This window comes from Salvelinus alpinus, chromosome 26 (genome assembly GCF_045679555.1).
Source record: "Salvelinus alpinus chromosome 26, SLU_Salpinus.1, whole genome shotgun sequence".
NCBI classification, from domain to species: Eukaryota; Metazoa; Chordata; class Actinopteri; order Salmoniformes; family Salmonidae; genus Salvelinus; species Salvelinus alpinus.
The window spans coordinates 26,209,759-26,235,689 of record NC_092111.1 but is presented as its reverse complement, the minus strand read 5'-3'; the positions used below and the strand labels follow the sequence as shown (position 1 = coordinate 26,235,689).

Below are 25,931 nucleotides of genomic sequence, written 5' to 3'. Positions count from 1 at the left end.
TAGGTTTCTTCCTAGGTTTTGGCCTTTCTAGGGAGTTTTTCCTAGCCACCGTGCTTCTACACCTGCATTGCTTGCTGTTTGGGGTTTTAGGCTGGGTTTCTGTACAGCACTTTGAGATATCAGCTGATGTAAGAAGGGCTATATAAATAAAGTTGATTTGATTTGATTGTGAAGTGGAAAGGTCTGGGAGCAACAACAGCTCAGCCGCGAAGTGGTAGGACACACAAGCTCACAGAACGGGACCGCCGAGTGCTGAAGCGCGTAGCACATAAACATTGTTCTTCTTCAGTTGCAACACTCACTACAGAGTTCCACACTGCCTCTGGAAGCAATGTCAGCACAATAACTGTTTGTCGGGAACATCATTAAATGGGTTTCCATGGCCGAGCAGCCGCACACAAGCCTAAGACCACCATGCGCAATGCCAAGCGATGGTTGGAGTGGTGTAAAGCTTGCAGCCATTGGACAGTGGAAATGCGTTCTCTGGAGTGATGAACCACATTTCACCGTCTGACAGTCCGACAGACAAAACTGAGTTTGGCAGATGCCAGGAGAAAGCTACCTGCCCGAATGCATAGTGTCAACTGTAAAGTTTGGTGGAGGAATAATGGTCTGGGGCTCTTTTTCATGGTTCGGGTTAGGCCCCTTAATTTCAGTGAAGGGAAATCTTAATGCTACAGCATACAATGACATTCTAGATGATTCTGTGCTTCCAACTTTGTGGCAACAGTTTGGGGAAGACCCTTTCCTGTTTCAGCATGACAATGCCTCCTTGCACAAATCAAGGACCATACAGAAAATGGTTTGTCGAGATCAGTGTGGAAGAACTTGACTGGCCTGCACGGAGCCCTGACCTCAACCCCATCGAACACCTTTGGTATGAATTGAAATGCAGACTGCGAGCCAGGCCTAATCGTCCAACATCGGTGCCCGAAGCAAGTCCCCGCAGCAATGTTCCAACATCTAGTGGAAAGCCTTACCAGAAGAGTGGAGGCTATTATTGCAACAAAGACTGGACCAACTCCATATTAATGGCCATGATTTTGGAATGAGACTTTCGAGGAGCACACTACATGACCAAATGTATCTTGAAATGGTTTACAGCTTTATTTTAATCCAGCCCTCATCAGCTGCTGTCAGTGTTTTCGTAACATTAAACATTAAAACTGGAGCTGTGTAAAAGAGGACAGAGAGGGGAGCTGCCAAAAAGGGTTTTGCTCATGACATCAACTGAAGTGCCTGGAATCTTACTGATCCTCAGTGTGAGTGTCACAACAATCCTGATGAGTGAAAGCCAGATGAATATGTCCCTTCTATACCCAGAATGATGGACGGACGAACGCACACGCACACAGTGTGACCGAAATATTACTGGATAGTGTTGTTTCACATACCCAAGCACGTGTTGCAGAGACAGCAGTGGAGGTCTAAGGTCTCTTGCTGTCCTTATCCAATCATCATGCAGCAAGTTTGATTACAACTGGATTTCCTCTACTCACTTCCTGTTCAAGTAGTTCCCATTGGATCCTTTCCTGCCATCTTCATCATAACCTTTCTTCCTGAATGATCATGTGTTCCCATACCATAACAGTCCCACTCCCTAACATTCCCATTCCCTATTAACAAAACAAATGCTTTCTGTCTGATACCTAATCATGAACCTCAACCCTCATACTTTCTCCTCTCTCTTGTTTTCTTCTTAATTCTCCTCCCTCGTCTTTCTGTTTCACATCTCCTTTCCATTCCAATAATCTGTCTCTCCTGTTCCGAAAGAACAGAACATCCTTCCCTATTCCCAGTGTTTAGTCATACATTGCATTATAGATGATTAAACTACCAGCCTTCTCCCTTCTAAAGGCCAGTGAACTTGAAAAGAATGCACAACACACTAGAATGCACTCAAATGAACTAGAATGTTCTAAAATACACCATTCTTTAGTTTTGGCCTGAGCTTTCCTCTCCTTTCCTCTTCAGTCGTTCAGTATTCTGAGGAGGTTTTCTGGCCCTGCTTGAGTTCAGAACCTTTTTGTTGCTGCTCACTGCAGCACAGTCCCTCCTTGCTGCGTGCCTGCTCTTTTTCAATATCCCCCTCTCCTCTTTTCTAATCTCTCTTCTTCCAGCTCTCCCTCCATCTCAAGTCCTGAGAGATTGCCAGCATTATCACAAGACACACACAGACATCTTTCATTCCACTACATTTCCTTTCCACTCCAAACTCCCCCTCCCCTCTCTGATGGTTGATGTATGTGTTTGATAAATACATTCCTATATTCTTACATAGTTGGTTAAACGTTAAAAGGGCTTTTGTGACCAAGGACGAATCATTTTTAGGGGGTATTTTTCTAATTGTGAAGAACCTAGCTCACACTCAACTATGGAGAATTGTATCTAGTACTCTTGTATAACACTAACCATGTTTCCATACAGTTTTTATGCGAGTAAAGTCATATCGTATAAAAAAAATAATGACAGCTGTGATGGCAACAGGAAGTTTGTGTAATTGAATAAATGCCAACAGATAATTTGTTCATTTGACACGGTGGGATGTTTTGTGTCTGTAAAATTAATTATGCGAGAAATTACGGTGGAAACACCTTTATGCACAAATATTGAAATAATAACCATCATATCGAAATCAATTTTGATTCACGTGATGATATGATGAGTGGTCCTCCCACTACGACTCGGGAAAGCATGCAGTTTCTTAGGCTACAGATTAAATAAATGATGAACTTCACGGGGTGGTGAAAGTGCAAGGTGATGAGCTTGATGCTCCTTCACAATAAATATCCAGGGTCTTATTCTGGTGACATGATGATGGATGCTTGACTGCCGCTTGACACAAATACTAAATATAAATACTCTTATCCATAATAATCTCATCGTCTAAATAAGGCTGGGTGATACAGTACATTCGGAATGTATTCAGACCCCTTAACTTTTTCCACATTTTCTTACGTTACAGCCTTATTCTAAAATGGATTAAAATGTATTTCCCCTTCAATCTGCACACAACACCGCATAATGACAAAGCAAAAACATGTTTTTAGACATTCTTGCACATTTATATATATACAAAAAAATGAAATATCACATTTACATAAGTATTCAGACCCTTTACTCAATACTTTGTTGAAGCACCTTTGGCAGCAATTACAGACTCAAGTCTTCTTGGGTATAACTCTACAAGCTAGGCACACCTGTATTTGGGGAGTTTCAACCATTCTTCTCTACAGAGCCTCTCAAGCTCTGTCAGGTTGGATGGGGTGCGTTGCTGCACAGCTATTTTTAGATCTCTCCAGAGATGTTAGATCATGTTCAAGTCCAGGCTCTAGCTGGGCCAATCAAGGACATTCAGAGACTTGTCCCGAAACCCCTGCTGCGTTGTCTTGGCTGTGTGCTTAGGGTTGTTGTCCTGTTGGAAGGTGAACCTTCACTCTAGTCTGAGGTCCTGAGCGCTTTAAAGGAGGTTTTCATCAAAAATGTCTCTGTGCTTTGCTCCGTTCATCTTTCCTAGGATCCTGACTAGTCTCCCAATCCCTGCCGCTGAAAAACATCCCCACAGCATGATGCTGCCAGCACCATGCTTCACTGTAGGGATGGTGCCAGGTTTCCTCATGGTCTGAGAGTCTTTGGGTGCCTTATGGCTAACTCCAAGTGGGCTGTCATGTGCCTTTTACTGAGGAGTGGCTTCCATCTGGCCACTGTACCATAAAGGCCTGATTGGTGGAGTGCTGCAGAGATGGTTGTCCTTCTGGAAGGTTCTCTCATCGCCACAGAAGAACTCTGGAGCTCTGTTAGAGTGACCATCGGGTTCTTGGTCACCTCCCTGACCAAGGCCCTTCTCCCTCGTTTGCTCAGTTTGGCCGGGCAGTCAGCTCTGAGAAGAGTCTTGTTGGTTCCAAACGTCTTCCATTTAAGAATGGAGGCCACTGTGTTCTTGGGGACTTTCAATGCTGTAGAACTTCAAAGTAGTCACCCTTTGCCTTGATGACAGCTTTGCACACTCTTGGAATTCTCCAACAATTCTCCAACCAGCATCACCAGGAATGCTTTCCCAACTGTCTTGAAGGAGTTCCCACATTGTTGGCTGCTTTTCCTTCACTCTGCGGTCCAACTCATCCCAAACCATCTCAATTGGTTTGAGGTTGGGTGATTGTGGAGGCCAGGTCATCTGATGCAGCACTCCATCACTCTCCTTCTTGGTAAAATAGCCCTTACACAGCCTGGAGGTGTGTTGGGTCATTGTCCTGTAGAAAAACAAATGATAGTCGCCCTAAGTGCAAACCAAATGTGATGGCATATCGCTGCAGAATGCTGTGGTAGCCATGCTGGTTAAGTGTGCCCTGTTTTCTGAATAAATCAGCCAGTGTCACCAGCAAAGCACCCCACACCATCACACCTCCTCCTCCATGCTTCACGGTCGGAACCACACATGCGGAGATCATCATTTTCACCTACTCTGCGTCTCACAAAGACACGGCGGTTGGAACCAAAATTCTCAAATTTGGACTCATCAGACCAAAGGACAGATTTCCACCAGGTCTAATGTCCATTGCATGTGTTTCTTGGCCCAAGCAAGTCTCTTCTTCTTATTGCTGTCCTTTAGTATTGGTGTCTTTGCAGAAATTCGACCATGATCCCGTGGTCCCGTGTGGCTCAGTTGGTAGAGCATGGCGCTTGCAACGCCAGGGTTGTGGGTTCATTCCCCACGGGGGGACCAGGATGAATATGTATGAACTTTCCAATTTGTAAGTCGCTCTGGATAAGAGCGTCTGCTAAATGACGTAAATGTAAATGTAATGAAGGCCTGATTCATGCAGTCTCCTCTGAACAGTTGATGTTGAGATGTGTCTGTTACTTGAACTCTGTGAAGCATTTATTTGGGCTGCAATTTCTGAGGCTGGTAACTCTAATGAACTTATCCTCTACAGCTGAGGTAACTCTACATGATTTCATGTGTTATTTCATAGTTTTGATGTCTCACTATTTTACAATGTAGAAAATAGCAAAAATAAAGAAAAACCCTGGAATGAGTAGGTGTCCAAACTTTTGACTGGTACTGTTTACTGTAAATCTCCCATAAGTTTTTTAGGCCATATCGCCCAGCCATGCATGCATTTGCTCTCTCTCCCTCTCTCAATTCAAGGGCTTAATTGGAATGGGAAACACATGCTAACATTGCCAAAGCAAGTGAAGTAGATAATAAACAAAAGTGAAATAAACAATAAAAATTAACAGTAAACATTACACTCACAGAAGTTCCAAAAGAATAAAGACATTTCAAATAGAATTATGTCAATATACAGTGTTGTAATAATGTGCAAATAGTTTAAGTACAAAGGGAAAATAAATAAACATACATATGGGTTGTATTTACAATGGTGTTTGTTCTTCACTGGTTGCCCTTTTCTTGTGGCAACAGGTCACAAATCTTGCTGCTGTGATGTCACACTGGTATTTCACCCAGTAGATATGGGAGTTTATTAAAATCGGTTTTGTTTTCGAATTCTTTGTGGATCTGTGTAATCTGAGGGAAATATGTGTCTCTAATATGGTCAAACATTTGGCAGGAGGTTAGGAAGTGCAGCTCAGTTTCCACCTCATTTTGTGGGCAGTGTGCACATAGCCTGTCTTCTCTTGAGAGCCAGGTCTGCCTACGGCGGCCTTTCTCAATAGCAAGGCTACATTCACCGAGTCTGTACATAGTCAAAGCTTTCCTTAAGTTTGGGTCAGTCACAGTGGTCAGGTATTCTGCCACTGTGTACTCTCAGATTAGGGCCAAATAGCATTCTAGTTTGCTATTTTTTTTGTTAATTCTTTCCAATGTGTCAAGTAATTATTTTTTTGTTTTCTCATGATTGTGTTGGGTCTAATTGTGCTGGTGTCCTGGGGCTCTGTGGGGTGTGTTTGTGTTTATGAACAGAGCCCCAGGACCAGCTTGCTAAGGGACTCTTCTCCAGGTTCATCTTTCTGTATGTGATGGCTTTCAAATGGAAGGTTTGGGAATCTCTTCCTTTTAGGTGGTTGTAGAATTTAGCGGCTATTTTCTGGATTTTGATCATTAGCGGGTAGTGTAGCTGAGGCAGGATGTAGTCATGTTATGGATGGTGGTGTAGCTGAGGCAGGATGTAGTCATGTTATGGATGGTGGTGTAGCTGAGGCAGGATGTAGTCATGTTATGGATGGTAGTGTAGCTGAGGCTGGGCCTAGTCAGACTATAGATGGTGGTGTAGCTGAGGCAGGATGTAGTCATGTTATGGATGGTGGTGTAGCTGAGGCAGGATGTAGTCATGTTATGGATGGTGGTGTAGCTGGGGCAGGATGTAGTCATGTTATGGATGGTGGTGTAGATGAGGCAGGATGTAGTCATGTTATGGATGGTGGTGTAGCTGAGGCAGGATGTAGTCATGTTATGGATGGTGGTGTAGATGAGGCAGGATGTAGTCATGTTATGGATGGTGGTGTAGCTGAGGCAGGATGTAGTCATGTTATGGATGGTAGTGTAGCTGAGGCAGGATGTAGTCATGTTATGGATGGTGGTATAGATGGGGCAGGATGTAGTCATGTTATGGATGGTGGCGTAGATGAGGCAGGATGTAGTCATGTTATGGATGGTGGCGTAGATGAGGCAGGATGTAGTCATGTTATGGATGGTGGTGTAGATGAGGCAGGATGTAGTCATATTATGGATGGTGGTGTAGATGAGGCAGGATGTAGTCATATTATGGATGGTGGTGTAGATGAGGCAGGATGTAGTCATGTTATGGATGGTGGTGTAGATGAGGCAGGATGTAGTCATGTTATGGATGGTGGTGTAGATGAGGCAGGATGTAGTCATGTTATGGATGGTGGTCTAGATGAGGCAGGATGTAGTCATGTTATGGATGGTGGTCTAGATGAGGCAGGATGTAGTCATGTTATGGATGGTGGTCTAGATGAGGCTGGGCCTAGTCAGACTATAGATGGTGGTGTAGCTGAGGCAGGATGTAGTCATGTTATGGATGGTGGTGTAGATGAGGCAGGATGTAGTCATGTTATGGATGGTAGTGTAGCTGAGGCAGGATGAGGTCATGTTATGGATGGTGGTGTAGATGAGGCTGGGCCTAGTCAGACTATAGATGGTGGTGTAGATGAGGCTGGGCCTAGTCATGTTATGGATGGTGGTGTAGATGAGGCAGGATGTAGTCATGTTATGGATGGTGGTGTAGATGAGGCAGGATGTAGTCATGTTATGGATGGTGGTGTAGCTGAGGCTGGGCCTAGTCAGACTATAGATGGTGGTGTAGCTGAGGCAGGATGTAGTCATGTTATGGATGGTAGTGTAGATGAGGCAGGATGTAGTCATGTTATGCTAGTGGATGAGGAGAGTATAGTGTGGAAGGGTAAGAGACTAGGGGGGTGGAGGAGGGTGTCAAGCAGAAGAGGGAAAAGGCGGAGAAGAAAGGAGGTGGGAGGGGAGAGGCTGGTGAGGTCAAAGGCACCAAATAACCCTTGCCTGGTGCTGGGGGGGAGGCCCCAACTAGAGAGGAAAGGCAGGTGGTCAGCATGGGACATGAGGAGGCTTTCTTTTCAGACTCCTCCTCAATTGCTCCAAAGCTGACAGCCAGTCAGGCAGAGGGGTCAAAGTATACGGCGAGTGAACTGTCAAGGTACCTGGAAGAGACTAAAGGGAAAAAAGTTCATATAAGCTTTTTTTTGTGATCCGTGAAAGTTTGTAAGATCAGTACAACACGCTATGAAAAATGAGGGGCATGGTGTCCTCTCACCCAGGAAACGTTTTAGGTTGAGGAAGTGGGTCACAACAGTGTGTAAAGGTCTACCTTCAGACGCTGTTTAGATGTATAGTTTCTTTCTGGCACTGGGCTTTTTGAGCTTTGCTATTGGTCTCTTTTCTTTGCTGGTTTTTCTCCCACTTCTTATGGAGACTCTTTGGGTAGGCTCACTCAATATAAATGGCGCCAGAGATGTGGGAAAGAGGAGTCGGTTGGGTGAATATGTAAAACCCAAAAAACTACAGGTGTTGTTTCTGCCGGAAACGCATAGTGATGTGATGAATGAAGTCGATTGGGGGCTCTGGAGGAAAAGGGAAAGTGTGCTGAGCCATGGAACAAATGTTAGTGCAGGGGTGGCAGTCCTTTTTGTACCGGGTCTGGCCGTAAAAATGTGCTCCTCAAAGGAGGTGTGTAGGGGTAGACTGCTTGTAGTAGAATCAGAAATTAACAACCGGGGTTTTGTCCTTATAAATGTGTATGCGCGTAACACAGGGAGAGAGAGGGGGTTCTGTTTGGGTGTCTTAGACAGGAACTCTCACAGGTAGCGCCTGAGGAGACGCTGGTGGTCGGCGAGAACTGGAACTGTACAATGGATTTGACAAAAGACAGAAATGGGGAGGAGCCTCATTCAGGCTTAGTAGGGTGTTAAGGGACATCATTAATCAGTTTGACCTAATGGATGTTTGGAGAACTAGACATCCCAACACAAGATACATGGGTGAAGGTTTTTGGAGCTAGGGTGAGTGCAGCCTGACTTGATCGGTTTTACATGTCCAGGAATCAGAGCAATAAGCTGTTGGGCGCTACCATTCTCCCTGTGGGGTTTTCAGATCACCACAGTCAGCCGAGCCATGGTTATTTCACCAGGGCCTCGGCAGGCATCCTATTGGAAGTTTAATATAAAGCTCTTTCAAGATGCTACTTTTTGCTCAGGTTTCCAGACTGTTTGGGAAAGGTGGGGGCAGCAAAGAGATGAGTATGAGTCTGAGTCAATTTTGGGATGTGTGAAGTCTAAATTCGGCTTTTCTGTCAACAGTATACAGCTCTCATCCTCAGAGGCTAGGAGAGTATTGGGGAAACTAGAGTGTTGTATTAGTGAGATGGAGGTAGAGATGAAATGGACATTCCCCTGTTGTCCCATGAACTGGCAGAGGCCATAACCCAGATGTCCCCCGATGTACCGGGGGTCGATGGACTCCCAGTGGAGTGGAGTCTTATAAAACAATTCTGGAGAATAATTGGACTGCTTCTTTTGCGCGAGTGCTTTGAGATAGGAGAGTTGCCGATGAGATGTCGTCGGGCGGCTCTGACTCTCCTATCCAAGAAAGGGGACTGGTGTGAACTTAAGAACTGGAGGCCTGTGGCATTGCTCTGTGCGGACTCAAATATATTTGCCAAGGTCCTCGCTAACAGACTGAAGTCCCATCTGGACTCTATAGTACACAAGGACCAGACATCTTGTGTACCTGGACGCTCAATCACAGACAACTTGTTCTTTCAATCAGGGAAGGGTTGGACATGTCGAGAGTTTCTAATGTGAACTTTGAACTGGTCTCTTTAGACCAAGATAAGGCTTTTGATAGAGTGAACCATGAGTATCTGTTTAATGTGAGGTCTGAGTTTGGGGAAAAGTGTTTGGCCTGTGTGGAGATGTTCTATGGTCAAGGTGGGAGGTGGGCTCAGTAGGCCAGGAGACTGCAGGGAGTGTGCTGGACAGGCATGGGTGTGTTGATAGGCATTGCAGTGTCGGCGTATGCAAACACTAGAGGGTCAGGATATGCAGGCACTAGAGACTAGTCTGAAGGTGTACGAGGGAGCTTCGTCAGCTAAGCAAAGCTGAGGCAAGAGCAAAGCTCTGTTATGTGGGGCATGGAGGGATAGGGCGGGGGCCTCTGCTTCCAGGGGGGTTACAGTGGGGTTGTGAAGGGCTTAACATTTTGGGGGTGTAAGGAAGAACTGTGAGGGGCTGTCACAGGCAGTGGTGTCAAGACTGGCCAGGTGGAGGTGGCTCCTGTCCCAAGTGTCATATAGAGGGAGGGTGCTGATATTCAACAACCTGGAAGTATCTTCCCTGTGGCATAAACTGGCTGTTCTCAACCCCCCTGCCGGTCTGCTCGCAGACCTGCAAAGCAAGCAGGTGGATTTTTTCTGGTCGGGCCATCACTGGCTGAGGGCAGCAGTCTGGTACATGTCCGTACATGAAGGAGGACAGGGCCTGGTGGAACTGGAGAGCAGGGTGGCTGCATTCCGACTAAAGGCGGTGCAGAGACTGCTGTACCATACTGGTGTCGGCTGGAGGGAACCAGCATGCGCGCTGCTGAGGAGAGCTGGCGGATTAGAGTTGGACCGGCAGCTGTTCCCCAAGAGGCTGAGTACAGCAGGTCTCTCTGATTTTTACTCAGCAGTGCTGAGGGCCTGGCAGCTGCTAAGGCCCACACGAGAAGGGGGTGTGGAGCCTGGGCTCTGGGTGCGGGAGGAGCCTATCTTCCACAACCCAGCCATCCATTTGAGATCGGTTCAGTTGGCCACCCTGCAGAGGCAACTGATGGCAGCGGGTTTGCAAAGGCTGGGTGAACTGAGACTGCTGGGAGAGGAGGGGTGGAAAACCCCGGAAGTCCTGGCACAACAAACAGGAATAACGTCTCTTAGGCTGCTGGAGAGATTCCTGGAGGAGGTCCAGGAGGCACTGTCTGAGCCGGTAAGGGGGGTGTTTGAGCGGCTAAAGGGGGGGTGTTTGAGCGGCCAACGGGGGAGGGGCCACCACTGCAGGTGACGGCAGAGACCGGGGACTGGCAAGCGGGTCTGAAGGACTTTTTTAGATTTTAACACTCCGAGCCCGGGGGAGATTTAAGGGGTGGGAGGTAAAGCCCTCTACAACCTCTGCATTAAGGTAAGGAACATTAGGAGCCTAACAGGAATGAAGGCACATCAGTGGCAGGGGATATGTGGGGCGGAGAGTATGGTGGGTTTTAGATGGAGGGGGCTCTACAAACCCCCAGTACCAAAGAGGTCAGGGGACCTCCAGTGGAGGGTTCTACATGGAGCACTGGCCACTAACAGCTGGTTGGTACGGGTTGAACCGAGAATCGGGCAGGGGTGTCCTTTCTGTGTTATGAAAGAAACTGTGACTCATGTGTTTTCTGTGTGCGTTCTGTTGGAACATCTGTGTGAGAGGTTGGAGGTGGTTTTTACTGTTGGGATGTTTATAATGGGGTACAGGTATTCAAATAAGGAGAAGACCAAATGTGTGTTGTTGAGTTTTCTGTTTGCTCAGGCAAAGTTGGCTATTTGGCTAACAAGGAGGGACAGGGTCAAAGGTGGAGAATAACAGACCCTTTACTACTGTTTAATGGGATGGTCTCTGCGCGCCTTAGTATGGAATTTGAGTTCTATAGAATGATAAAAAGTGTGGAGATGTTTCAGGAGATATGGAGTGTCGGGCGGGGAGGGGGGCTCTGTACAGCTGGGGAAGATGGGTTGGCTATACGGTTGTAGAAGTAGTGAGGTTTTGGTTATTGTGATTTGTGGTGTTTTGTATCATGGGATAGAGGGCAAGGAGAGCATGCAGTACAGGAGATATTTTAATGAAATGAGGATGTATCATTAAAGAAAGTCAAAAAGTCACCCTCCCCCTCCCATGGCCATCTCCTCTATGAGTGGCAGATTGGAGAGGAACGAGAACGTCAGTAAATAAACACATAGGGCTCATTGAGTAAATCCGTGGCTGAGTTGTTTGCCAAAGCGGACAATCTGTAAATATGCTTCCCCGTTGTCCTCTTTGGCAAACGGCCAGCCACAGATTTACTCAATGAGCCCTATGTCTTTGGAGAGTAGGGAGAAGAGAGTAAATTCCCTTGATGGCTAACGTCAGTAAACAATCTGCTCAGTGAAGGGAGGGAGGTGTATAATGTGGATGAATCCCTTACTGTCCTTCTCATTTTACTGCTGCACTTTGAGGGGAAACAGATATATGAACGCTCTCTCTGGTGAAATGGGCTCCATCCTACTGTATTACCAGATGCATTATCAATATGAAGGTTCTCTCTCACACACCGTACAACACTACATACAGTAAACAGACAGTTGACCCAGGGGTGATGTCTTCCAAGTCTTCCTGTTTCTGCTCACATTCAAATAGAACATAAAGATATATGTTAGAGATTTTGTTTAAATACATTGCATTCGGAAAGTATTCAGACCCCTTACCTTTATCCACATTGTTACATTACAATCTTATTCTAAAATTGATTAAATTAATAGTTTTCCTCATCAATCCACACACAATACCCCATAATAACAAAGCGAAAACAGGTTTAGAAATTTTAGCAAATTAAATTAAAACCAGAAATACATTATTTACAGAAGTATTCAGACCCTTTGCTATGAGACTCAAAATTGAGATGTTTCTACAACTTGATTGGAGTCCACCTGTGGTAAACTCAATTGCTTCGACATGATTTGGAAAGGCACACACCGGTCTATATAAGGTCCCACAGTTGACAGTGCATGTCAGAGCAAAAACCAAGCCATGAGGTCGAAGGAAATGTCGTAGAGCTTGGAGACAGGATTGTGTCAAGGCACAGATCTGGGGAAGGGCACCAAAAAATGTCTGCAGCATTGAAGGTCCCCAAGAACACAGTGACCTCAATCATTCTTAAATGACAGAAGTTTGGAATCGCCAAGACTCTTCCTAGAACTGGCCGCCCAGCCAAACTGAGCAATCGGGGGAGAAGGGCCTTGGTCAGGGAGGTGACCAAGAACCTGATGGTCACTCTGACAAAGCTCCAGAGTTCCTCTGTGAAGATGGGAGAACATTCCAGAAGGACAACCATCTCTGCAGCACTCCACCAATCAGGCCTTTATGGTAGTGGCCAAACGGAAGCCACTCCTCAGTAAAAAGGCACATGACAGCCTGCTTGGAGTTTCCCAAAAGGCACCTAAAGGAGAAATGAGATTGAGAAACAAGATTCTGTGGTCTGATGATAAACAAGATTGAACTCTTTGTCCTGAATGCCAAGCGTCACGTCTGGTGAAAACCTGGCACCATCCCTACGGTGAAGCATTATGGTGGCAGCATCATGCTGTGGGGATGTTTTTCAGCGGCAGGGACTGGGAGACTAGCCAGGATCGAGGGAAAGATGAACAGAGCAAAGTACAGAGAGATCCTTAATGAAAACCTGCTCCAGAGCACTCAGGACCTCAGATTGGGGAGAAGGTTCACCTTCCAACAGGACAACAACCCTAAGCACACAGCCAAGACAACGCAGGAGTGACTTGGGGACAAGTCTCTGAATGTCCTTGAGTGGCTCAGCCAGAGCCGGGACTTGAACCCGATCTAACATCTCTGGAGAGACCTGAAAATAGCTGTGCAGCGACGCTCCCCATCCAACCTGACAGAGCTTGAGAGGATCTGCAGAGAAGAATGGGAGAAACTCCCCAAATACAGGTGTGCCAAGCTTGTAGCGTCATACCCAAGAAGACTTGAGGCTGTAATCGCTGCCAAAGGTGCTTCAACAAAGTACTGAGTAAAGGGTCTGAAAACTTATGTAAATGTAATCCGTTTTATATATACACACACACACACATTTGCAGAAATGTCTAAAAACCTGTTTTTCTGTGTCATTATGTGGTATTGTGTGTAGATTGATGAGGAAAAAACAATTTAATCCATGTTAGAATAAGGCTGTACCGTAACAAAATGTGGAAAAGGTCAAGGGGTCTGAATACTTTGCGAATGCACTGTATGACTCTGATACAGGCAGTTTGTTGCTCCAGACCAGACTCGCCTCAAATCAGATCAAGCCTGGACAACCAGGTGAGGTACACTGTTGCCCATATCATATCATTGATTTTCCATCAATGATATCAAGCTTCTTGATTTAGTGTTTGATATTGAGCCTGAGTGCTTCTAAGGTCCAACTATAAAAAGATGTGGACTACTGTGTCCACTGAATAGCACTGCCTAACTGAACTGGAAGTGGGGTTGAGAGAGGGCCTTTGTTACAGGTTGTTTTCCTACCTTTTGTATTAATATGCCCCAGCTAGATAACAAAGCGGTTTCCCAGCCAGGCCACCCATTAGGAAGAGGAAGAGGGAGGTCCCACTTAATTGTGAAAAGTACAAAAGCTATGTGGTGTGGTGCACTGTGGGTAATTAGGAGGATAAATATCCATGTCCCCGTCCCTCCGCCCACCGATAGACAGGACACCAGATACTGCTGAATGGGAAGTTTCCAGAAAGAAGGAGAGAGGGAGGAGAGGGAGAGAGGGAGGAGGTAGATAAGGTCTTTCTCAGACTGGGAGATTGCCCCCTCTCTGCCAGGAGCCTCCACCTTCCACCTGACAGGTCATCACACTTCTCCTCTGATTGCAATCAGTGAAAAAAACAACACAGTAAGTAAAACCTGCACTGCAATGCATGTTATCAGACATCTGACTCCTCCCACTAGGTATCTAATGTACAAATAGAGTAAAACAAACTACAACTGCATACTAGAAACATGAGAAACATCAGAACATGTTTCTATAGGCCATCTGCATAGTTCTCAGATCACATAGCCGGGAGAACAGGCTATAAACAAGACCAGTCCCTCTTATCAATAGACAAGCCTACTAACAGGCCCATTGCTCCTCAGGGACCATAGCCCCTTGATGACTCTCCTCCTGACATACAAACAGACAAATGGTTGTTTGTGTTTATCATCGTGTGTATTTTGGTTGTTGAGTCCGATGCAACAGGTCTTCAGGGTACTCCCTGATGAAGGCCATGCAGCCGAAACGCCTCAGAGTTTTTAAACTTTGTTTCCATTGAACATGCCATACAAATAAAGGCATTTTCATTAATTATATGAAGAGTGCCTTGGTCCTCCTTTCTTTTTGATGACCAATTTACCCTTTTACCAAAGAGCAGCTTCTGTCTACCAAAACCTACTATTGTGTACCTTAGCAGCTTCTGTCTACCAAAACCTACTATTGTGTACCTTAGCAGCTTCTGTCTACCAAAACCTACTATTGTGTACCTTAGCAGCTTCTGTCTACCAAAACCTACTATTGTGTACCTTAGCACCTTCTGTCTACCAAAACCTACTATTGTGTACCTTAGCAGCTTCTGTCTACCAAAACCTACTATTGTGTACCTTCTGTCTACCAAAACCTACTATTGTGTACCTTAGCAGCTTCTGTCTACCAAAACCTACTATTGTGTACCTTAGCAGCGCTTCCCTTCCTTATTTTCTTCCTACAAGTACTCCAGGGATGTTGGGTGGTGTGTTGCTGTTGAATGAAGCTCTTGTTTCTCATCAACACATGACCATAAGACACACACTGACACTCTGTGAGACCTGATTTAAAAACACGTTAATAATGCCTTCCTCTACAGGAAGTGTTAAGACTACACCAAATTTTTACAGGGCCACCTAGTCAGACAGTGGCAGAGCTTCAGTGTGTGTGTGTGTGTGTGTGTGTTGGTTTGTTTCTCTCTCCCGGTCTCCCTGCAATGTTGTTATCCAGTGGAGTGTGAGATGAGGTTCTTCCCTCTGTCTGTGTCACATCACACAGAAACAGCAGCAGCAACACATTCTGCGCACACACACAGTACTGTTCTGTCTTGTTCTATCCTATCAGATTCCATACTGCAGGCGGCAGCCACAGCAACAACCAGCCCAGCCACCTCGGGTCACAGCACAGCAAGTCATCTCCAAAAGGACCAATCAATCCTTGACGCCCACCCTCAAGCTGGAGTCAACTACGTAACTCTATGTTAGCGTCACATCCCCCCAGTGGTAGCGTCACATCCCCCCAGTGGTAGCGTCACATCCCCCCAGTGCGTATGGGGCAAAATAATTACCTTTAAGTGGTTGCACACAGCTTTGTTTTCCCCAGTCTCATCAGGTCTGAACTAATGACAGGAGGGGGACGCATGATAAGTGTCAAATTATCCACAATCCTGAGGGAGACCTCTGATTTCCCATCACCGCTATGGCACTTCCATTTAATCACATCGGCAGTGTTTACTTTGAAAGGGCCAGTCGCCAGGCGATACTTGGGAGATGTCTACTTGAGCAGTGGAGCAGCAGAGACGCAACGCAGGCTTCCCAACAACAGGACAACAATCAGACACAAGCTTAAACCTCCCTCCTCCCTGTTATCCTGAGAAAATTGCTAAGGGCCCCCGGTTGATAACAGTGTGTGTTGGACAGGCAAGATCAGACACGGCGTGATGTGAACTGTGTCTGGAGTCTGGACAAACACGTCTGGCAGTAGTTATTGTACACTACATGGAAAAGTATGTGGACACCTGCTCGTCGAACATCTCATTCCAAAATGAGGGCCATTAATATGGAGTTGGTATCCCATTTGCTGCTATAACAGCCTCCGCTCTTCTGGGAAGGCTTTCCACTAGATGTTGGAACATTCCTGCGGGACTTGCTTCCATTCAGCCAAGAGCGTTAGTGAGATCGGGCACTGATGTTGGGCGATTAGGCCTGGCTGGCAGTCGGCATTCCAATTCATCCCAAAGGTGTTTGATGGGGTTGAGGTCAGGGCTCTGTGCAGGCCAGTCAAGTTCTTCCACACCGATCTCAACAAACTATTTCTGTATGGACCATTGTGCATTGTCATGCTGAAACAGGAAAGGGCCTTCCCCAATCTGTTGCCACAAAGTTCGAAGCACAGAATTGTCTAGAATGTCATTGTATGCTGTAGCGTTAAGATTTCCCTTCACTGGAACTAAGGGGCCTAGCCCAAACCATGAAAAACAGCCCCAGACCATTATTCCTCCTCCAAACTTTAGAGTTGGCACTATGGAGTCGGGCAGGTAGCGTTCTCCTGGCATCCGCCAAACCCAGATTTGTCCTTCTGACTGCTAGATGGTGAAGCATGATTCATCACTCCAGAGAACGCATTTCCACTGCTCCAGAGTCCAATGGTTGGCGAGCTTTACACCACTCCAGCCGACGCTTGGTATTGCGCATGGTGATCTTAGTCTTGTATGCGGCTGCTCGGCCATGGAAACTCATTTCATGACGCTCCCGACGAACAGTTATTGTGCTGACGTTCCTTCCAGAGGCAGTTTGGAACTCTGTAGTGAGTGTTGCAACAGCGGACAGACGATCTTTCCGCTCTACAGCACTCGGCGGTCCCGTTCTGTGAGCTTGTGTGGCCTACCACTTCGCAGCTGAGCTGTTGTTTCTCCAAGATGTTTCCACTTCACAATAACAGCAATTACAGTTGACCGAGTAGCTCTAGACGAACTGACTTGTTGGAGAATGTGGAATCCTATGACAGTGCCCCGTTGAAAGTAACTGAGGTCTTCAGTAAGCCCATTCTACTGCCAATGTTTGTCTATGGAGATTGCATAGCTGTGTGCTCGATTTTATACACCTGTCAGCAACAGGTGTGGCTGAAATAGCCGAACCCAGTCATTTGAATACGTATCCACATACATTTGGCCAGGTAGTGTAGGTGCTAAACCTGAGAAAAGGAATTCAGACAATGGTGATCCAACATTCCAAAGACTGGAATACAATGACAGTCCAAGAGTGACATGTTTTAAAGGCGTTGCCTACCTGACAACCAGATGTCTAATATGTCTCTGTGTATTGCTTCATTTGGCTTTTAAAGTGCACACCTAATTGTAGAGGAACAGGGTGTAGCTAGCCTTCTATGTTACCTGGTGTTCACTTCCCTGAACCCTGCTGTGGCCTTTACCCACGCCACACTACCCTCACTGATGTTTTCAAAGTGTTGCACAGAGCTAAATTCCAAAAAGCACCCTATTCAGTATACTAGGGCCCTGGTCAAAAGTAGTGCACTATATACGGAATAAGATGCCATTTGAGACTCATCCCAGGAGACTATTGCAGACATGGCATGACATCCCAATGAATCATCAGAACCAGACAAATGACACTTTCTCATGACGCACTGACTTACTCCCTGTCATAATCAACTACTGTGATTTAATAGGAAACCAAACCACCACAGCAAAACAAAACCTGATCTAATGAGTGAAGTTGGAGCAGGGTAAACACGGACAGGATAACCACGTCAATCATAGGGTTTTTGCAGATTTGAGTCACAGTAAACATGATCAAGATGGCAGCTAACATTGAGTGATCTTGATCTGGGAGCTGTCTTGTTCAGTGGGTCACAGAATAACTAATCCTCTATTATAAATCATTAGTAAAATCGATTAATAGGTATTCTGCAATGCAGCCAGATAGGACATTAGGTGGATTCCCTGTTTTGAATATAACAGCCAGGACATTTCCTTATCTGATTAGGTAATGAATAGTACAGTTAGGTTCAGATGAGAATCCTGGGTAAATTTGGTGTTATTGAGTTTTTCCAGCATCAGTTGGTATTAGTGGATATTAAAGTGCATCAACACATTTTCCCACCACCAGGAATGTCAATGTAATGGAATGACCTTTGAGAAATGTACCTGTCTATTGAAAATTGTGTCTCTTCAGTTGTTCTTGTTCCAATCATTGCCTCTACTAACAGGCTCTGAAGGCCATGGCAACAATGCTCTAACAATGTTCATGTCCAAATAGAAAATCCATTTGGCCAGGGTCAATAGCAGTAAGGAGAATCTAAAGATCACCAACAATGGTCCGACGAGGAGAGATCAATACCTTCATTTTATGATTAGCATTTACTCTCTCTCTCTCTCATTCTTTTTCTCTGTATTTATCTTTATTTTTTCATCCCTCTCTTAATATGTCTGTCCTTGGCTTCGATATATCTCGCTATCTCCCCCCCTTTTTCTGCCATGACATCTTCATAAAAGGTTTACAAGTTTCACGTGAAACACACAGATAGTATTAAACTATAATAAGAAAGCATTTACAGTTTCTGGTGAGTGAATTGTTCATTTCATTGCTATTGGAGAAATTAAGAATAATGAAAATGGTTTTGTAGCCTAAACTAAATTCAATAATTTAGGCTTGCAGGGGGGAAAGGAATGGGAGTTCTCTGAAGAGAGAGAGGCTTTAGAAGCCTGGAAATTAGAGTAGGTGAGGAGATGCACAAAGTGAAAGTTTTAGTGCCAACAAAGCCCTTTTCACTATAACCACAGTTGTCAAACACCCTGCTGACAGAGGCTTGCTGACAGTGTGACTGCGGCTGAGGGAGAGGAATAGCTCTGAGGTGGCTCAAGAGTACTTCCTGTTTCCTAGACTACTTTATTGAGCCTGTGTGATCAGAATCTACATCTCATATAAACATCCCTGTGGTTAACAGAACAAACCTGGCTAAACCATTAGCATCCCAACACACACACACTCACGCATGCACGCAGACACACAAACACTGTTATCAACCGGGGGCCCTTAGCAATTTTCACAATTTAACTCAGCCCCTGAGGTAAAGCAGTTTAATGTTCAAAGGTGTCAAATGGAGCATGTTGAAGTAATTGCCTCTCAGAGTGTCAGAGTGGAGAACCAGACACCTCATTGTTTACATCCAAATGATGGCAACAAACACTTTTCAAGCTTTCTGAAGTGGATAATCTGGAGTACTTCTCCTGTCTTATCCGGTGTCCTGTGTGAATTTAAGTATGCTCTCTCTAATTCTCTCTTTCTCTCTCGGAGGACCTGAGCCCTAGGACCATGCCTCAGGACTACCTAGCATGATGACTCCTTGCTGTCCCCAGTCCACCTGGCCATGCTGCTGCTCCAGTTTCAACTGTTCTGCCTACGGCTATGGAACCCTGACCTGTTCACCGGACGTGCTACCTGTCCCAGACCTGCTGTTTTCAACTCTCTAGAGACTGCAGGAGCGGTAGAGATACTCTTAATGATCGGCTATGAAAAGCCAACTGACATTTACTCCTGAGGTGCTGACTTGCTGCACCCTCGACAACTACTGTGATTATTATTATTTGACCATGCTGGTAATTTATGAACATTTGAACATCTTGGCCATGTTCTGTTATAATCTCCACCCGGCACAGCCAGAAGAGGACTGGCCACCCCTCATAGCCTGGTTCCTCTCTAGGTTTCTTCCTAGGTTTTGGCCTTTCTAGGGAGTTTTTCCTAGCCACCGTGCTTCTACACCTGCATTGCTTGCTATTTGGGGTTTTAGGCTGGGTTTCTGTACAGCACTTTGAGATATCAGCTGATGTAAGAAGGGCTATATAAATAAATTTGATAATCAAGCATTTGTCAGATATACATTAGCCTAGATCAGTAAGGCCTATCGATTTAAATAAAAATCGGACAATAATCATGCTATACGTTTATGGCATCCCTAGCACTAGGTCTAGCTATCAGTATAATCAAGGTTGAGAAGCCCAGTGGGTGCAGTGCAGACACCTTCACACATTGTCTCTAATCCCAGCTGTAGAAACACTTGGACAACTGAAGTGTGCTCCTGTCACTCAGAAGGTGTGAACAAAAAGCTTTCATCTCTCCAAAGTCCTCGTAGTTCCCAGTGTTTTTGAAGAACGTAGTCGCGTTGGTTCCCAGTGTTTTTGAAGAGCGTAGTCGCGTTGGTTCCCAGTGTTTTTGAAGAGCGTAGTCGCGTTGGTTCCCAGTGTTTTTGAAGAGCGTAGTCGCGTTGGTTCCCAGTGTTTTTGAAGAGCGTAGTCGCGTTGGTTCCCAGTGTTTTTGAAGAGCGTAGTCGCGTTGGTTCCCAGTGTTTTTGAAGAGCGTAGTCGCGTTGGTTCCCAGTGTTTTTGAAGAGCGTAGTCGCGTTGGTTCCCAGTGTTTTTGAAGAACGTAGTCGCGTTGGTTCCCAGTGTTTTTGAAGAACGTAGTCGCGTTGGTTCCCAGTGTTTTTGAAGAGCGTAGTCGCGTTGGTTCCCAGTGTTTTTGAAGAGCGTAGTCGCGTTGGTTCCCAGTGTTTTTGAAGAGCGTAGTCGCGTTGGTTCCCAGTGTTTTTGAAGAGCGTAGTCGCGTTGGTTCCCAGTGTTTTTGAAGAACGTAGTCGCTTTGGTTCCCAGTGTTTTTGAAGAACGTAGTCGCGTTGGTTCCCAGTGTTTTTGAAGAACGTAGTCGCGTTGGTTCCCAGTGTTTGTGAAGAACGTAGTCGCGTTGGTTCCCAGTGTTTGTGAAGAACGTAGTCGCGTTGGTTCCCAGTGTTTGTGAAGAACGTAGTCGCGTTGGTTCCCAGTGTTTTTGAAGAGCGTAGTCGCGTTGGTTCCCAGTGTTTTTGAAGAGCGTAGTCGCGTTGGTTCCCAGTGTTTTTGAAGAGCGTAGTCGCGTTGGTTCCCAGTGTTTTTGAAGAACGTAGTCGCGTTGGTTCCCAGTGTTTTTGAAGAACGTAGTCGCGTTGGTTCCCAGTGTTTTTGAAGAACGTAGTCGCGTTGGTTCCCAGTGTTTTTGAAGAACGTAGTCGCGTTGGTTCCCAGTGTTTGTGAAGAACGTAGTCGCGTTGGTTCCCAGTGTTTGTGAAGAACGTAGTCGCGTTGGTTCCCAGTGTTTTTGAAGAACGTAGTCGCGTTGGTTCCCAGTGTTTTTGAAGAACGTAGTCGCGTTGGTTCCCAGTGTTTTTGAAGAACGTAGTCGCGTTGGTTCCCAGTGTTTTTGAAGAACGTAGTCGCGTTGGTTCCCAGTGTTTTTGAAGAACGTAGTCGCGTTGGTTCCCAGTGTTTTAGAAGAACGTAGTCGCGTTGGTTCCCAGTGTTTTAGAAGAACGTAGTCGTGTTGGTTCCCAGTGTTTTAGAAGAACGTAGTCGTGTTGGTTCCCAGTGTTTTAGAAGAACGTAGTCGTGTTGGTTCCCAGTGTTTTAGAAGAATGTAGTCGTGTTGGTTCCCAGTGTTTTAGAAGAACGTAGTCGTGTTGGTTCCCAGTGTTTTTGAAGAATGTAGTCGTGTGTGCTGAAGAAGTGCACTTCAAGTCCCCTCCACCACAGCTGCCTGTATCCCTACGGCTCATTTTGACCTGACATAGTACACCACTAATGTAGGGGTTAAATTTATGACAGATTAGTCCCACACGCACTGTAGTCTGCTTCAATCTATGTTGTCAAACACAATCACTATTATATTACTATCAGTGAAAAACTAGGATGTCTAGCTGAGCTGTAAGCATTTCGTTGGACGATGTATACCATGTGTATTCTGTACATACGACTACCGGTAATAAAACTTGAAACTGATTCAATCCACATCTTTGACAAGCAGGTGTAATAAACTGGCATTAACGAATGCAGCTGTTAACGCTGTCGTCTTATTAAATCAATAATTTGACTGACAAAGGCTTGATTAAATCAAGACTTTTAGATTAACAGTAACTACTATCAGTCAATAAACTCACTGTGGTATAGTACAGCAGAGAGTAAGCGTCTCCCTGAGGGAAGCGTCCAACATGTGGTCAAAATAATCTGATGATTGTTATGTTACAGTAGTAGTGGTTGTCTGCACTGCATACTGCCAAACTGGCCAGAGAATCTGTGAAAGTTTGAATCCTGAGTTCTTCTTTTTAATCCCAGTAGACAGACTACACACACACACACTGACAACACACACAGTGGACGTCCACACAGACCGAGGGAGGGCGTTTCTCTTGGCACAGGGGAATAGTAAGTGCCAGCCTGCCATGCCAGTGGTAGGAAGAAACCTCTAAGCCGGTTGGTGTCAATAAAGTCAATGCTGTTTGTCTGTCTAATGACAAGGTACGCTAGTCTTTAGCTACTGGCCCAGTCATCAATCTGAACTCAATCCTTCTGATATGCTTATGTTATATTATGTTTATGTTATGGAGGCCATTGCAGGGTAACACGGGGCATCTCAATATACCATCAGGGTACTAAGTAGAATATAAGACACCTCCTGTCACCTGCTGCTGGTCTTGCTGTGTGACTATATACCCAGTTTATATCTGGACCCATGCAGGAGGTACATTTGCATCTCAACACCAGAGTAATGTCACCGTTATAAAAATTGAGTGCCAAATACTAGAGAACATTCATTTCATTGACCATAAAACTAAAAACGGTTGTGCTTGAAGAGAATAGACAAACCAAATCTTTGCAAGAGGCCAATGCTCTAATCTCTACATTTGTCTTGAAAGTGTAAAAGCTTCTTTATAGTAATACCATGCATGCCGAAGCCAACTGTCTTCTTTCCATAATACGTGTGTGGCTTTTTGAAAAGCCTACAATATGAAATAGAAAGGAATTAATATACTTCAGAAAAAACTGAGAACTCATGACAAACGCAGGGCAGCAAGCGAGATGCACAGCATTCAACTTTGAATTGATCCCCCATATTGTAACTGCTGCATTGCGATATATTAAATTGCCTACTAGCCTAACTAAGCAGAAACTTTGATTCAGAGCTCCAACTAGTTGAAGCAGCATACACATATCATCCGATAGCGGTCTGCCTGCAACCCATGTGCCCGATCACCCTAGTCGAATTTTACAACTGTGAAGTTGAGAACCACGGCTACTATCTCCCTAATCAATATTCCCCCCAAAATTTGGTCCATTCCTCAAAGCGACTGTTCGCCGCCCGCCTTCCTCGCATGGCGGTGCTGCGGCATAATTTTTTTTTAAAGACATATCAATGAAGTTTCGGGAAAATTTGCCTATAGCAACCCAAACCCACACCTCAATACCATTCGAAATAAACCGACCTGTCGACATGAAGACGCAACTTTCTACATTCGCTGATGAAGGAGTCTGGAGACCACTTACCTTAGAAGACCATCCATGAATAGCAGTCGGTCGTTAGGCTACTGTTGAATTGAAACTCGTTGGATTTGTGCAGTGCGGCTCCACCACCTCAGAAAACCCCGCATTTAATAAAGAATTTACATAAAATGAATACGTCTTGGTAAACCCTCAAAACAAATTGTATTCAAAACTGATGAGCTCTGAGGCGCGTTCTCTACCATGCACGAATATTCCCAGACGTAGTACGTTGCTATTCAGACTATGCACCCAGACCCACTCCGGTAAAATGTTGAGGAGGAGTGGCAGATCGGGCAAGGAGCTGCGCTATGGTCTCTGGGACATGTAGTGCGTAATTGCACTCAGAACGTGGAGAGCGTTCCCACTGGAAACAGATGTCAATTCAACGTCTATTCCACGTTGGTTCAATGTAATGTCATTGAAATGATGTGGAAACAACGTTGATTCAACCAGTTGATTCAACACACATTCAATGGGAAATATATAGTAATGCTTTATGTACAGTCAATGTATTAGGCTAGATCTAACGTGTTATACATTATTATAATGGAATTTAATTGTTTTAGAACACCAGTTTTATTTGCAGAACAAGATACCTTGATAGATGAGTATTAAGAACACAGGGTAGCCTACACAAAGACAATAGCTGTAGTCTGTCCATCTTCAACAAGCCTACATGGGTATTTTGGGAGAGAACCCTCCTTTGGTTAATTTTATTTTATTTTATTTTTTATTTCACCTTTATTTAGCCAGGTAGGCTAGTTGAGAACAAGTTCTCATGTGCAACTGCGACCTGGCCAAGATAAAGCATAGCAATTCGACACATACAATAACACAGAGTTACACATGGAATAAACAAAACATAGTCAATAATACAGTAGAACAAAAGAAAACAAAAAGTCTATATACAGTGAGTGCAAATGAGGTAAGATAAGGGAGTTAAGGCAATAAATAGGCCATGGTGGCGAAGTAATTACAATATAGCAATTAAACACTGGAATGGTAGATGTGCAGAAGATGAATGTGCAAGCAGAGATACTGGGGTGCAAAGGAGCAAGATAAATAAATACAGTATGGGGATGAGGTAGGTAGATAGATGGGCTGTTTACAGATGGGCTATGTACAGGTGCAGTGATCTGTGAGCTGCTCTGACAGCTGGCGCTTAAAGCTAGTGAGGAAGATATGAGTCTCCAGCTTCAGAGATTTTTGCAGTTCGTTCCAGTCATTGGCAGCAGAGAACTAATAATAAATGAAGTAAGACAATGATAGTCATCTTTGGCTTCCTGATAATCCCCTCATAGGCTGATTGAAAAAATAATTCAACATGGCCATAACTAAATAATATATAAACACCCCTTACTGTTATTTAACCTTTATTAGGAATCGACCCCTCCCTGGTCAATTCCGCTACATTGTTTCTTTGAGCCTACCCCCTCCCTGCTTATGACTTGGTCATCTGACTGAACAGAACATTGAGTTTAGGGCTGCAACAGGGCGTGGGGAGTGATGAATACTGTATGGATCAAAATAAAGCCTGTTACTTACACTTCTCAATAGAAAAAGGGACATTAATGGTGAGGGTGTGGGAATGTCATAAAACCCTTTTTAACACTATTTATCACTTTGATGAATACAGTATAGCTAAAAATAAAAGCATTTTATTTCCGCAAAACTGAAAAAGAGCCGATGGCAGCTTGGAAATGTTCTTTTGTGCAATATTTTTGTGACGTATGTTGTCATATACAATGTTTTCTCACAGTCACAGTCACAACCCACCACAGCTGTTATCATTGTACTGTATGCGTACTGTAGCCTGCCTACATTGTAGCCTGCCTACATTTATTTGTGGTTCTGCCGTGGCAGAATATATCTATCATATTTCTTGGTACATTAGACATGAAGGTAGGGCTATCTATCTGAGTTTAAATTAAGTGTACCATGACTGGATTTGATTAATGAATACTGCTACATTCACCCACTGCTTTTCATTATAACCCAATGCCATATTGTTTTAAATTTTCTGCTTGGAAATCAGTTTTGACAACTTTTCTTGGTTAAATCAGAAAAAATGCCTGTGTTAATAAAGCACTATGTGGGTGACACATGGAGTAGAACCCCATGAAAAGACTCAAATACTAACGGCATCTGACAAACAACCGACAGTATCATTTGAATAAAAGTGTTTTGCATTGTGTGCATTCTTGTATAGTTGACCCTTTCCACCTGGTTCTAGAAGCAAACAACTGTAGCTTGCCTTATACTTCCTCACTCCCCATTCATTTGATTATGTGACTTGTCAGTTTGATTGTCTATTTTAAAAGACACACCTCTGCTTTATTGACTCAGAGCATGACACTGTCTGAGTGTGTGTGTGTGTGTGTGTGTGTGTGTGTGTGTGTGTGTGTGTGTGTGTGTGTGTGTGTGTGTGTGTGTGTGTGTGTGTGTGTGTGTGTGTGTGTGTGTGTGTGTGTGTGTGTTTGTGTGTGCGTGTGCATGTGTGTGCGTGTATTTACC

At 44.8% G+C, this 25,931-nt stretch overlaps 1 protein-coding gene across 4 annotated transcripts in view; it reads right to left on the bottom strand.

Moving 5' to 3' along the window:
• Nucleotides 1–23,685, bottom strand: part of LOC139555069 (phosphoprotein associated with glycosphingolipid-enriched microdomains 1-like) — a 78,862-nt gene extending 55,177 nt beyond the window's left edge. For all 4 annotated transcript variants that reach the window (XM_071368519.1, XM_071368518.1, XM_071368521.1 and 1 more), the window contains exon 1: nt 23,421–23,685. The gene's annotated coding sequence lies outside the window, so the exon portion shown is untranslated. The remainder of the gene's footprint in view (nt 1–23,420) is intronic.
• Between the last annotated feature and the right edge of the window lie 2,246 nt (nt 23,686–25,931).